Consider the following 14,382-nt stretch of genomic DNA (forward strand, 5'->3'; position numbering starts at 1 on the left):
CTTATACAGAATACACGGTTAAGACAATTTTATGACTTAATATATCATTTTCGTTAAATCTGCTATTTATTTTGATGTTGCATAATTGCTTAAGTTAATAATGTAACGTGTTTAATCGCGTTAATTTTTTAACATAAAGTCATAAACTCTTCTAATTCTTTAAATTGTTAGAGTATTTTGTTATGAATTTCTTCTACACAAATGAAAGAGCAATGGCATTCCAAATAAAAAAGAACTTCCGAGAGAAGAAATAAAAAAAAAAAAAAAGACAATTTTTCTGTCAATTTGGATGTTAATATATTGTATTAAAAACACCAATTAAAAAATTACAAAGCTAGAAAAATATATATAGATTTTTTTTTTATTCCTTATAATTCTATCATTTGTTACTAGATGGCATAGCGACCGCAAATTTTATACATTTAAAAAACTTCGCCGCAACTTTTTCTAACAAAGTTTTTATTTAAAAAAAAATAAAATAAAAAAAAATATTAAAATCTTCTACCAGGTTAATTAAAAAAGTCTAGATTAATTATCTTGGTAAAACGAACTGTCGGCAATTATTTAAGATATTTTTTAAAGTCAAAAATCCTACCTTAAATAGCGTTTTTTATTATTATTATTATTTTTTTTAAAGCTTTTCTCGTTTAAGTCTGTGTGTATGTGTGAGCGTGTGTGCGTGTGTGTGTAGACAGAGAGAAAATCCAGATTAACATCTTCTTAATGCTATTTTAGAATAAAAAAATGTGCATAAATTAAACATTTTAATCCCGTTTTAATAATATTAATATAAGTAAAATATATATATATATATATAGAAAAAAATAATTTTTCTATTTTATTTGAAGGCACCCACGTGTTACGATTTCTCGTTTTTGGATGGAAGCATTTTGAATGGAGAGTTAACATGGCATTGTCATTTATTGATGTTCTCTCGATGTGTGGAGAAATTGTGAAAAGTTCTCTTTAATAACGCTCTGATTAATTATGTATTCGCAATTACCTTTTTTATGGCCATCCATTCCCACGGATATATTTAGCCAAGCTGAGTTAATATTTATTACCATATGTAACGTTCTGGCATAATGTCGTTTTTGTTATTAATGAAAATAAAAAGCGTTTTTAACAAATTTATATATTTATGTGCGGATTAATCATACTTTATTCTATCCAAATATTATAGATAATAAAAAATTATATTTTTATCTGATTATCTATGATAAATTATTATTAAAAATTTACAACTTCTTAAAATTTCATTCAAGAAAATAACGTGGACAAAGAATTAAAATAAATAATGATTATAATAAAAAGAAGAAATCCATTTTTAAATTGCTAATAATGCAATGTAGACGAACTGTTTTCGCATATATATATATATAAATATTCAATTAATACGATGGAACGTAAAAGAAACTGATAATTATCAGTTGCACCCGTTTGACACTTACGAAGGTTTATAATCTAACAATACACTGTTTTGTAATATCATGGTGTGAAATTAGCCCAAACAGTCTCCAGAGATTGATTAAATGTGGCATCTGTATTCCTTTGACTCAAAGAAAATAAAATTACTACACCAATAAAGACTCTTGACTAATTTGTATCGTAGTTTATTTAATGTTTTTTACTCAAATAGGCTATTTACAAATGATCACACGTATTTTCTGTTCTATTTTATAAGTTAACACTGTCTATCTACTTACTACGTGTAGCCTAATTGTTTTAAATTAAAAGAAACTTTTTAATGTGTAAACTAGAAAGAAAGTCATATCTAATCACTGATATATATATATTTTCTATAAGGTAAATTATTAATAGAATTAAGTTAATCATTAAGTTTCGATTTTTCGAGACAGTTATCACATAAAATTTCTAATCGATTAGAGTTAATATTTACATCTTTGTATTGTATAATATTAAATAGGGGATACAGGATTGGATTAAAGTAAATAGTTAGTATTAATTTTCTCGCTTTCAACAACAGATGGCGATACTTTGCATTAGAAAAATTATATAGTTAATATTATAAGAGGAAATGGACACTACAGCAGGTGTTTTCTTACCTATGTGATAAAGAACAATAGTCATTTTGTCACAAACTTCCCGGAATTTTTCAGTATTTTTAATAATGTATTTTATCGATTTTTAGATAAACATCAGTAAACAAAACAAGAGAACGATATCAATGTAGTTGTACTTTAGCAAGTATGAGTGTTTTATTATTATAGATAAACATTTTAATCTTGAATTTATGAGATGCTGGGTAACGTTGGCTTTGAATTCCTTCTTTTAGAATCAGTTATTCACGTTATTCTATATATTTTTATATCCCCCACTCTCTTTTTATGTTAAATTGCATTATTTTAATCTATTGAAATTTACATAAAAACGAAAAATGAATAACAGATGAAAATCTTGTTTATAAAATCTCTAAAGAATTCTTAATAAAAGGATAATACTGGTATTCGGTTTTTATAGAAACCAATGCATAAAGGCCTTCTACCAATTAGTCATTCTTATTTGAATTTGTTATTCACAGGCCTTCTACCGTCTAATCCCAAAGCTATGCAACGGTTAAAATATTTTTATTTACCTGACTAACAAAATAAATAGCGCGAGTTTACCTGTACTGTATATCAGACACGCAAAACATTCCATTAATATTCATTGAAAAAGACTCGAGTGGATTTTTGTCTTCCCCGAAGACAACTAAAATTCAAATAAACTGCAATGAATAGAAAATTAATCGAGTATTAGCTTTTCTGCTTAACGCTAAAATAAAAATTTTCCGCTATTCTGATTAGTTTTAAAAGTGCCAAAAATTCCAAACCAGTTATTTTGCGATAAAAACTTTGTGATTTTCCAATTGTCGTGATATGTTGCATTAAAAAAAAACAAGAGAAAAAACAAGGAAAAACCCACACATGTGTACGTATACAAACACATATTTATATATTTGTTTATTTAAAGTTTTTGTTTTAAAATTTAAAACTAGCAAATACATCTGAAAGTTACATAAATTTATTCATTTTTTGGTTATAAAGAAATGTGTAGCTTATTCGGTTAGTTTAATGCTAGCGATGAAAGAAAGAGGCAAAAAATTTCGATAAAAGTGTCAAAAAAATCTTAAATCCAATCTAATTCGCCAGCTTATGGTTTCCGACAGTTTTTGTCTCATACCCAGAAGCTCGTATAAATTTCAATTAGGTCTGCAAAGTTTTTTTCTTCTTTTTTTGTTGTCAAAAAATCTAAGAACGATCAAACATCCTTTACTTGCTTAGCTTCTACTAGAAGACATCTAAGCCAAGTTTACTTTTTCGACTCACAAATAAAACCCGCTAAAAATCAACCTGGCGCAATTTGTCATTAAAGAAGAGATGAAAGAGCACCTCCGTCTATTAGTTCGTAAAATTACGCAACAAATAAACCCTACTTGGTGATATTGTTGTTTCCTTTAAAATCAATACCAGCATATCGCCGCTTCTTTTCCTGACATTTGAAGGGTATTAGGAAATCTCCGTCCAAAGTTATTAAATTTTAACTCTTATGCAATCTAAAAGTGTTTACTTAGGGGGAATACATAAAAATATTCATCTACATAAATTTCTTAAGCTTTGTTTAGCCCGGTAATAAATAAAACATGTTTTCAATATGGCAGAGGAAGAAAAAAAAAAATAATAATAATAATAATGGCATAACAAACTCGTTTGGTAACTTGCTTTATATCATGCAAATATACAAATAATAATAATAATAATAATAATAGAACTTTATTATTTTTAAATTAATTTAAAACTTTCGCACAAGCTTTAACCTGTTTTTCCATCGCTGATAAATCTTTTGATAAAGATAGTATATAGACAACAATCACCTGTCTCACAAAGTAATACAAAAATGGAAGATCACCTCCATATTCATAGATGTTTGTGCCGAGCTTGTATCCATTATGTGAGTGTCATCTGCATACATTTGCCAAGTGATATATGACTTATCTCAACTTTCAGACCAAATCTGAATTTTGCGTCTTTTAAACTTATTTTATCCTAAAATATATTTTGTCCTAATTGTCTTTTCTTGGATACGAAATGGCTAAAATTGATTTTCTCCAGTCAATGGGAAAAATGACGTTTATACGCGGTGGAATTAGAAAAATTACTTAATGTGTTATTACTTTTTTCTTTTACCGTATAAAACAATAACAACTACCTTTATCATTTCTTCATTTAATTCAATTGCTCTTCGGTATACAGAACTACCAAATAAAATTTTAAATTAATTAAAATCAATAATAATCATTAAGACATTTTTTTTTTACGGCAATAATATTTTAAATATAAACATAATTATAGTTAAATATTAATAATAAATACAATTAAAATAATATTTATTATTTATTCATTTATTAAAAAATAATTACTTTTTTTTTTTTGCCCTCCTCCAAAGATGGGACGTTGTCCCTTCTTCAGGATTATATTGAAGGAAACGCAAATTTGTCACAACTATTAGGATTTAGAAACAGCTTTTATGTTGTGATAAGTACTAGCACCTACTTTAAAACGTCCCTAAACACTTTTATTAAACACAGGTTATAATTTACACCAGGGCAAACAGATAACTTCAGTCGCTAAACTGGAGAATCTGCGAGTCTTTGTTAAATTATCGATTTCTCGTCCGAAGATGTTTTTAGTTAGATTTTTTAAAACGATCAAGAATTGTTCCAGGGAGAATTTGATTGAAGTTTTCAAATGAAGTGGAAAGGATTATTTATAAGTGTTTTTTTTTAAATATTTTTTTATATATAAGAACGCACTAACATTCAAAGATGGAAGCAAACCTACTCTAAACATCTTTTAGTAACGGATTCGAACGCAAAAAACAAAGAAAAACGTCAGCATTTTTAATTGTTTTTCTCTATTAAAATTATCCGAATAAGTTCATTAATTTTTGCAACTATACACTTAGATTATTCGGATATAATTATTTTGAACGTTTTAAGTTAAATGCAGTACTTCATCTTATGAATCCACTCAGATATAAAAACTAAAATAAGTCTAATAAATGTAGTAATTAAAAACTGCAAAAAATACTTAAGTTATCCTTCCTAGATAAATTTTAATTATGCATTTTTATTTTTGTTTTTCTTTGCAAAGATTGTAAAAGATTAAAAAACTAAACATACTTACAGCTAGGTTTTCCTTTAAAAACTTCATTAAAAAAAATCTCGACTAAATTAATATAACAGAATTAAATATTTTATTTAGTTGCATGCAATTTTTCTATTGGCAAATCAATTAAATTATACGCAAATGTAGACTAAATAAATGAAACGATTAGACTTAACATTATAATATACTGACTTGTAAATATGGCTATTATAAACGTATCTCTATCGCTTTAATTGACAGCTGATAAAGGTGTGGATCTGCAGTAAAATTTAAGTATGAAAACTTTATTCTCTTATAAGAGAAAAAAAGCAGAATATTACAGAATTTATCTGTACATATATAGAATAAGTTAGCTTTATAGAAACGCAAAAAAAAAAAAAAGAAAAAAAATCATGTTACATGGTCAATAGAGATGTCACGATCCTGCAATTTTTTCTTCAAAACCTACAAAATCATAACTTACACAATAATAGTTATTTTCCTTTTATCTCTTAACAGTATATATATAGCAAAACCTGTATAAACCGGAATCGTACGTAGAAAATCGCTCCTTTTTTCATTTAGGCATCAGGTTCCGTTATGAACAGGTTTTTACTGTATTAGATATTTTGCCAAATAAAAAATATGTCATAAAACCTGTTCCGGTTTACACATGTTTTTACCGTATACGAAATGAATTTTTAATATAATATAAAATACCTTAACGGTATGATCATCGTTATCATCATCATCATCATCATCATCATCATCTTGGGCATCTCTGTTTCCTTTTAGTTTGTTTGGCTTTACAATAACTTTATGATTATTGATCATTTGATATTATTTTCAGCTGGTTTTTCCGATAAACAAGAATTCATAATGAGTTATTTCAATTTAGTGACCATTATAGACGGGAAATAATCACAATGGGAAATGTTTTCTAAGCAGGAAACATCCTCTCGGATTCGCATTCTTCATTACGTTTAATTATGTCATTTTTCGTGATAAATGTGAAATGGATTTTGCGAATGACGTCACAAACTGTCATCTTTTAAACGGGAGAATAAAAAAAAAAAAAAAATCCCTAAACAAAAGCCTTAATATTCATTTAGGCTTAAGTGACAAATTAACTCAAAGCTCCACACGGAAGAAATACGTGATAATAATCGATAACTGTGGTTATTACAACCAGATATTTTATATAATTACCTGAGTTTTAAAATTGTTTTTTTTTTTTTTTTTTATTCCTTTTCTTTTAAAATTGGCATTCTTTAATTGAAAATTAGTGTTAATGTCTCCATAATTAACACTAACTGAAAACAGACCATTCTTTCCTCCCTCTCTTTTCGACTTTAGCTCCCTGCCGGTTATTTCAAAAAATTACAATTTTTTTTTTTTAATTAAAAATATTATGTATACCCTCATGCTTTTCTGGATGGTTTAATGGGATTTTAATAAAAATCATTGCTTTTTTTCCCCCTCTCTCTTTTTAAAATGCAATTTGCGAAAATATTCTATCCGTTTCTCATAATACACCGTGTACTGTTATATTGTAGAATTGCTATTTTTTTTTTTATCTTTTATATATTTTTTTTACTTAATAATTATTAATTAGAAAGTAGAAATAGTTGCGCGTTTCAATCTTTTATGTAATTTTGCCATTTTTTTAAAATAATTATATTTCTTTAACGCTTGATTTAATCTAATTAGACGGCGATATAAACTTGATCTTCTATCGATTAATTTGCAATTTTATGCCTTATAACAGAAAATACATAAGCCGCTTTTGCATACACCGAAAAATTAAAGGAAAGAGGAAAAAAAAAAAAAAAAAAGATAAATTAAAGGCCTTTCTATTACGTATTTATGTTTTGTAAATATGAATACAATATTTGAGTCGTTATCGTCGTTTAATATGTTTAAATAATTAATTTTAACCCAGAAAAATATTTAATTCGTTATTGAATTAAAAACGAAAATTAATTTAAAAAGTATTTTGATAAGCGCATCAGTTCATATATATACAGGGAAAGAGAGAGAGAGAGAGAGAGAGAGGGAAGGAGAAAAAAGAAATTCTTTTATTATTAAAGCATCATTATTTAAAACCGCTGTAAAAGATTTTATTTTAAAAAATAAATAATAATAAAAAAATAAAATAAATTTTATAATTTTCCAAATGGTTTACTTTTATTAAATCAATTTTTAAGAGATAATTCCAAAAATATCGTTTTAAAATGGTTAATATTTGATTTATGGCAAACTTTCGCTTATAACGATCTCGTCGGGAGTTTTTTAATTAATAAAAATAGAAAAACTCCAGTTATTTTGAGTTGCTTGGTAAATATTAATTGGTTTCAAAATCAGTTTAAAGAAAATAATTTCCATCTTCGTCTATCGTAAAAAAATAAGCTTTAAATTTATTTAAAAAATAATAATAATAAAAAAAAGTTGCGAGGTTTCTTTTTATCTTTTTATTTAGATGTATTTTTAAAGTTTAACGGTTTATTATAGAAATTTTTACGGTTTTTAGCGTAGAAATAAGTGTAGATTCGTTTTATGCGTGAATTACCTTTTATAAAATTACACTAACCAAAAATTATAGATACCAGACTGATCGACATACACACATACAAACACGATCCGTTCACCCTTAAAAACTGCGTTATTAAAAAAAAAAGAAAAAAGAATGTTTTTAATAGATTGTTCCAACAACCATTTTAAAGTCAATTATCGAAACCTTTTGAAATTTAAAACAAATTGTGAGCGATTATAAACGGTTCAAGGATCTTTTTCGCCAAGAAAACCCAAAATACGATTTGATTGATGTATTCACCAACCTTACCAGATCAACTGAAGCACACTTTTCAATTTTAATTTTCATTCTGCTAGATTTCGGGTATAAAAATCAAGCACGTTTCTCACTAAAAACACTAAAGAAGTTACGTCGAACGTTTTCGCTGTTTTCTCAACACATTTTATGAATAATTAAAGAAGTTGAATTAATGACGATTTCGTGACCAGGCCACACTAAAACCCCGCCTAACGGAATCCATATTGTTACGTCATAAATAGCACATTAATTGATAATTTTTTTAAACGAATTAGTCGTAGGTACGCTGTAAATATTTCACCCAAAACTTACTTTTCTGTCCCCCCTCTTAATACGCCTCTAACTTTATTTAAATTTCCAAATTAAATAAAAGGTAAGAAATGTAATTTATTACATAAGAAAACTCAAACCAGTTACAAATGACCAGTTTTGTTTATATTTCTCATTTATCTTTGAAGTTACGAGTCGAGATCTCGACTCGGGGCTCTTTCAAGGACAATTCAAGGTCGACAATTTTAACAATATAACAATATAGTTATAATATAAGGGTAAAATCGAAAGTTTTTTGTTAGTAGGACGACGTAATAAGAATTTAGTAAGTGTTATGGGCGTTTAATCGCGAATTTTTTTTCCTTATTAAAATGTATAAGGTTAAGGGTGAGAGGAGTCGATTATCACTATGTAATACGTTAGTATTTGTTACTAAAGAAGCGGACGATAACATTTTACGTCATAGAGTTACCTTGAACGCTGTCGATTATTGGAGGGTAATAGGAATTATATAATAGTGGTGTATTTATTAAATGTTTATTTAGTTATTAGCCAAGTTAAATATCAACTGGCGTCCTTGTCGAAGCGAAAGTCTGAGCTAAATTTGTCGGTCAGACTCTTTCTGTTTACCCAGCAGGTGCGTATGACGTCACACAGCCTAGCACTCGACTGCCGAGAATAACAATTTCGCCCTCCGCCACACAAAATAGTTCATACATCATCGAAACGGTTCAATAAAGAGAATCGATAGAGGAGAAAATAGTAAAGGGACGAGTAATTGGCGAATAACATAAGACAATAGGAAGGAATAGGTGGAAGCTGTTTAATTCGTCCGGCGGATGGATATGTTTGTATTTACAATGAGCACGCGGTGTGCGAAATGATGCCTCCAAGTCTGATTTGCAGACTTGACTAACGGCTGCTTTGATGGCGATGTGCAGCTAGAGGTGAGTAGTTGCTTTGTATGGGTTGGTTTGTCAAGCGGGATCAGCATTGTGTATGTACGGTTGCACGGTCCCGAAGGCCGTGCTGGTATTGGCGCGAGTGTATGCTATCCGTAAAATGGCCGTAATTAATTAGTGCAGTGGATGGCAAGCAGCCGGTAGGAGTGGACAGCGGCTGGTATGTGTGTCCGAGCGACTTACAGGCGCTGTCATCGCCGAGACGGGAAGTTGGAAGTTATACCGGAGGAGCAACAAAAGACCCACGTTGATTTGTTTAGGCTGCAGAGTCGGAAGCCATTTTGTTCGCTGAAGCTGCGGCCGAGTTAGGGGGCGAACGATTGGTCGGCATCCCCAGGTTGTCCCCTCGGGCGCACCTTTTTGTCGAGTTTAGTCACACTTGCCAATTGTGCCGAGTAAATGGATTTTCGCTGTCACTGAGAGGCCGGCGAATGCAGGACACGGAGTGGACGGGAACAAAAGGCCAGGGCCGCTTTCTTCCTTGTCCTGTAGCCGAGGGTTTACATTGTTCCCTTGGCCCGCTTGGCATGGACGGGCGGGCGAAGGAAATCCGTCTGAATGCCACATCGTGTCCCCTCCCCCCGTCACCGCTGTCGTCATGTTGCGTCATATTTGTCCTTCACAATGCCAAGGTGTTTTCTCTCCAGCCAGCTAGGCCTAAATAAACGTCGGCGGTTGCACACCTCGGGCACTCTTCACTCGTGGCTCACAGATGGGCATCGGAAACTCGCAAAAGTTCCTTTGTGGTTTGCGCCCGGTTTCTCCGGCTGCACGCTTGTTTATAAAACATATATCTACTGAATTATTTCTTTTTTCTAGCTATTTGCGGTAAAGAAATCGCTCTGAAATTTTAATATTGTGCCAACAACTCTTTCGACACAAAGGAACGAAAGTTTTAGTGCGCTAATCTGATAATCGCTTTTTATTTATTCTACTTTTATCAGTCGCAGATTGAAGAGTGTTACATAATTGTTACATTTATCAATCGGCTTTGTTACTTTCACCAGCATTTATACTCGAAAATCATCTTCCCCAATCTACGCTACGTGCATCATTAAAGACTGACTAACACTACCTCTAGTGAATATAAATAAATCCTCCCATTTACTTTTACGTAACCTTCATAATTGGAGAAATTTTCCCGTCCAACAACATTTAATAAATTTTCAATTTATTCAAGTTTTAGTCGCAAGTTTTTCGGCAAGACCTAGAGAAAAGATAACGTAATCGGTTTTTTTGCGCGCTCCAAATATAAATTTTTAATTAATATTTGCATTTTTTAAAGACGATTTTTTAATTGGATGCGCGTGTGTTTGTGTACGTATGTATAAATGATTACTTTTAAATTGGAATAACCGATTTTTTGATCCGGTGAGTTCACCAACAGAGAGTGAGTGAATCGTCTAGGAAATTAAAAATAAATATACTAATAATTTTCCCAATAGCTGTACATTCAGGCGTACGTTATCTTTGTATTTCTTGTTTTGTTTTTTAACCTTACCACTTAAAGCCAACACGCAGAGTGCCTTTTGTGGCTGCGTCACTATAGCAACTACAACGCGGGTCACACCCCTCCCTTGGTCGTCCTGTTCAACAACCAACCCTGCCAATTGGTCGACACGAAACACCAACAATCAAATGCTTGCTTACCACACAGTAATAACTAGTATTTGATCCTTTTTTTCCCTTTCTATTAATCCTTTTACTTTCTATCCTTCGCAATTTTCTGGTCTGTCCAGGAATTTTGATAATCCCAGCCATTCAATAGTTACAAACTGATCCATAGCCGCGGAATTATACGTAACGAATTTTATTATTCCAAACGCTAAGGTTAGCACCTCCGCGGATAGATTGGAAAGCTTAAATCGGAGCGGGACATTTAATATTGCGAATAAATTAGAGAATTTTTAAGAGTTATAAAATAATTTTATCTCTATCCGGCATGCATAATATTTTTCTTTTTATTTGGCTCGGTATTTTCATCACAGATGAGAATGCATTATATAAGTGATAGTAGTCGGCAGCTGTGTGTACAAAGAGCCGCGGAGCGTATACACGCAGACTATATTATGTAGAGAGGAACCAGTTTGTGGAGTAACGAGCTTTGGAGGACACAATGTAGCTAGTGTTGTCCAATTCAATTGTTTATTTTACGTCATCGTTGCAGTCATGCGGAAAACAAAACCCGAAATCCTATGCAACTATCAATTTTTATCGGGGCGATAATTCGTAAAAGTTAAAGTATGAACAGCTGGCATCTTGCGTCGAGTTATGTGGAACTATGATTTCAGTGGAGCGTCGAAAACAAAAGTGCCGTGTCGAACAACACGCCACCCAGTCTACATGTCATACCTACATAATAGTGCAGCCGTCACACGGATTTATTGATTTCTGCCCACCACACCCTGGCCGCTATACACTAGGCTGTTGTGTCGCCGACAAACTTTACTAATCAACTGTACCCGTCCTTTCGTTCGTACTGACGCAGTCCGGTCGGTGAGTAGAATCTCTTACGCTAGTTTCTAGTCTTATAGTTGGGAAATCATATTTCCCGCTCGTAGCCAGTGTGCTGCACCTGTGTCGCTACCTGCGAAACCACTACCGTATCTCTTATAGCATCGATAGCATTGAGATCAAAACACGATCACGTTAGTAGACTGAAGAGTTTTCCGCAGGAATTGATCTTTGAGAAGCGTCAATAAGTCGCCATGGGATCTTTTCTTAGAGATGACGTCTTCGGATCACTCGCAAACGATTTTGCCTCTTCACTTGTCGTCCTGGACGTCCCGTTTATCAACCGATCGAAATTATTATCTATCCCGCAATTCGTTAAGGATTTAATAACCGGCTCGTCTTATTTTCTTCCAATTAAACCTTTCTTATTTAAAATGGACGCTTCGGTTCTTCCCGTCTACTTTAACCTACTCTAACTAACGGTCCCGATGAAAATGTCTATTTTAACCCCAGCGTGACGTCACAAAGAATAACGGTTGGTTAATTTTAAACCAATGGGATTACTCAGTTTCAAAAAGAACACGTTGGAGAGAATATAGCGTTTCTTAAGCGACGCATTATCCTCTTGCTTATTTATGATTGTGCTGCAAGCGTCGATTTCCTATTCAAAACTCATTTCTTGGCATTTATCAACTGCAGCTGTTTTTCATTATGGTTTCATCGTCAGTATTCGCGCGTCGACGTATTTAAGTCGCTATTGCATTCGCCATTACCGACACAACACAACTTTAATAGTATTTACGATCAATATCGTCTGAAAGGAGACATTGGACGAAAATCTTCGCTTCTTGTGCATCGGGATTAAATACTAAGCCTAATTATAGACGACGTACCGTTCTAATAGCAGTCGATAATTCGATTTCCAAGCAAACGACTCGACGGTAAATTGTAAAATCGGTGGATACAACAACATCAAATAACTACAGTTTAATCAATCCTGATTTTTTTTTAAAAAAAACCTCCTCCTCCTCCTCCTCTCTCTCTCTCTCTCGCTCTCTCTCGCTCTCTCTCGATCTTTCTCTCCCTTACAAGGCGGCATTCCTACGAGAGCAGAAATTAGAATAAACTATCGTTTATTAACTGCCGCGATTTTTTTTTGTTGCGGTGTTAAGCGTTAACGATAACATTACACGCACCTTTGGGCTCTTATTGACTTATATTCTCTTGATTACCGTTAAGTGTTATCGTTTGCTAAACTAAGTCGTGCATTTATTAGATTGCGTGACGTGGATAACATTGCGTCGTCGTAAATAGTCATTTTGTCAGAGTTGACAAAGTTTACCTCTGTCACGAACCGAGCAATCGATACGTGACAAAGAGTGTAGCGGAGGGGTAAGAGCTGAGAACGGCCGAAATGGAGACAAATTGGTCATAGTATGTGACATCGATGTATAAACAAGTCGCAAAGAGATTGATAGACTCGCAGACAAAGTTGACTTGGGAATACCTATGCATCGTTTGATCTATCGAGATATAGTTACAACTCGGGGAAGAACACGCAAAGCACTATTTAATGGTGCAATGATTTATTGACGACTTGTATAATAACACTGTGGACAAAAGCAACTGCGTTTTGCTTGTATACAAGTGGTTCTAATATATAATTCCGTATGTTTGTATTATTTTTTACCTCCCATTTTTCATACCTTGTTGTTTATAATTGGTTTTTTCCGAGCTTTTTTTTAAATTTTTCTCTTTTCCTATTCTGTGTCAGATAGTACTACGGCCAGGTGACTATGGATAGCGCCGTTACGTGCTATTGTGTATGCTTCTCTAGCCTAGTTTCCATTACAGACTCTAAAAATAAAAAGAAAAAAAAAAGAGATATTATCTGAGAAATATTAATATGGTGTTTCTAATATTCATAATTTGATAAAGTCCTCGATTAATTTTAATGATGATTACCGGCTTAATTTTCATCTGAAGTATCCGAAAAATGATTAAAATTTCCGAGGACGAAATAGGTTAAGTAGCGAATACAAATGCTGCAATGCGTGCTATTTATTTTGGATTTTTGATAGGAAAATACACATACGAATAGCCATTCTGAAGTGGAGATTTGAAAATCGGAGGATCTTCTTAAAATTCGCAAACAAGAGCTTTTTTCTCGGGTCCTTATGCGATCTTCGCAAACAGCTGAATCTTGGCTGTTTCTAAGAGAGGACTATTCCATCATTCAGTGTATTTAGTACTCCCTCCTTCCTACAAATAAAACTTTATCGCCGAATTTGAAGTTGTCTCCAGCCATTTTTTCTTTCTTCCTTCATCGGTTGATCAAACGAAAAAGCTCATTTTCTTTAATTTTTTCTTCGCTTGTCTTTCGCAAGAGACAAAACTTTACTTTTTAAATATTTTAATGAGACTTTTGTAAAAATGCGCAAAAATTAATTTAATTCCGAAACTTCTCTTTGATAACACACACTTCGGGAATTTTCTTAATTTTTAAAAAATCATTTACCCTCTTCAACGCCATGCTACAAATTATGCAAAGGGCCCTTTTTTTTTTAAAATTTAATTCCTCTCTATTTGGGATCTTACTTCTCTTTAAGTGTAAGATTACTTAGTTAAATAATTAATAAAAGTTTTAAAAGAATAAATACCGAGGCCTTAACTTATTTACCTTATAACACCTTTATAAAATTTTTACTGATTAAAAAAA

General features: G+C 31.9%; 1 protein-coding gene across 5 annotated transcripts in view; it reads left to right on the forward strand.

Moving 5' to 3' along the window:
- Positions 1 to 8,999: 8,999 nt before the first annotated feature.
- LOC136975804 (forkhead box protein P1-like) overlaps positions 9,000 to 14,382 on the forward strand; it is a 77,145-nt gene continuing 71,762 nt past the window's right edge. For 2 of the 5 annotated variants that reach the window (XM_067270942.1, XM_067270947.1), the window contains exon 1: positions 9,000 to 9,194. The gene's annotated coding sequence lies outside the window, so the exon portion shown is untranslated. Of the gene's footprint in view, positions 9,195 to 11,109; positions 11,706 to 14,382 lie in introns of those variants that run through there. The other 3 variants (XM_067270948.1, XM_067270949.1, XM_067270944.1) reach the window with 3 other exon arrangements.

This window comes from Centruroides vittatus, unplaced genomic scaffold (genome assembly GCF_030686945.1).
Source record: "Centruroides vittatus isolate TY-2023 unplaced genomic scaffold, ASM3068694v2 contig_388, whole genome shotgun sequence".
NCBI classification, from domain to species: domain Eukaryota; kingdom Metazoa; phylum Arthropoda; class Arachnida; order Scorpiones; family Buthidae; genus Centruroides; species Centruroides vittatus.